The sequence below is a fragment of the Charadrius vociferus genome, unplaced genomic scaffold (genome assembly GCF_000708025.1).
Source record: "Charadrius vociferus isolate BGI_N301 unplaced genomic scaffold, ASM70802v2 scaffold46, whole genome shotgun sequence".
In the NCBI taxonomy this organism is placed as follows: Eukaryota; Metazoa; Chordata; class Aves; order Charadriiformes; family Charadriidae; genus Charadrius; species Charadrius vociferus.
The window spans coordinates 2,066,908-2,068,230 of record NW_009648710.1 but is presented as its reverse complement, the minus strand read 5'-3'; positions in this window follow the sequence as shown (position 1 = coordinate 2,068,230).

The following is a 1,323-nucleotide window of genomic DNA, read 5'->3' as shown; positions in this document are numbered from 1 at the left end:
CGGGCCTGGGAGCCGAGCGGGGGGCCGGAGCTGTGCCGAGGCGCCGGCCCGGTACCCCGGGAGGGGTCTGCATGGCTCCAGCCTTCACAGACCTCTAGGCCGTCACCCCGGTGTCGTCAGCTCGGCTGAGGGAGGCTTGTTAGGGCGGCACCAAAACCCTTCCGCCACCTACGGCCCAAGAGCGGGCTTCCTCCGGGCTCGGGGGAGTCCCGAGAGGCACCCGTCCCGGGCAACGGGCCGCCCCGCCCTGCCGGTCCGAGCGCGGCTCCTGCGGCGGAGAGCACGGGGAGGAGCCCCGGGGGAGGTGGACGCATCGGCCTGCGGGCTCCTGTCGGACAGGCAGTCCCCGAGGAGCCAAACCCCGTTTTCCAGAGCTTTATTTCTTTTCTCTCAGGCTGGAGCTGTTTTCCGGTACATACTCCTCTTCCTTTCAGCGCCATTTACATTATTAAATAGGACAGCTTCAGGCGTCACCGATGTTGTGGTTTTGGCTCAGGGCCCCTCGGCAGCGCGCTGCGCGTTGCCATTGCGCTGTTCCAACCTACCCGCCGCCCGTGCCCATCGACAGTCATTCCTGCAAGGTTTCATCATCGTGTCAAACGCGTTCACCCCAGTTACTATCAGAACACAGAATGAACTACCACCTCCTGCCTGGAGATGGTTCCCTCAGCCAAGGCCGAGCCCGTCGCCGGGACCGAGGGGACGCTCCCGGGCGCGCCCGTTGCCTTCCGCGGCCGCGGGCAGCCGCGCGGGGCACAGCGTGCCGAGCCGAGCGGTTTCTGCACGGAGCGCTCTGCGGGGGCGAAGCTGCGTACGCGAGTGTCTTCCATAAACGTACATCGCTCCGGCTTTCTCCTCAAATGGTCTCAATAGGGAGGGCAAAGAGTCGGAACCGCAGGTGTGCATCAGCCCTGCTCAGCGAGGTCACTGAAACCAGGCTGCAAAACAACAGCAAAATTGAAAAGAAAAAGCCAGAACCTACTCATGTAAGCAAGCAACAAGGAGATAATTAAAAAGATAATAAGCAAACAGTGCCTAGTTTCCACTTGTATCTTAATGGTTGCAGCAATACCGCACACTGCCTCCACCGTACACCTGGACCAAAGCCCAGGAGACACAGTGACCTACTTCTTCCGAGTGACCCTGAACTTCCCAGTCACTTGAAACAACTCCACGAACCGAAGCCCGGGCGCCCAGCGGAGACCGGCGCGGCCGCGGGGAGGTGCGTGGGGTGCCGGCCTTCCCTGGCAGGGGCAGGCCCGGCGGAGGTGGCGCCCCGGGAGGGCGAGCCCTGAGGAGGAGCGGGGACCACAGAGAGGGCGA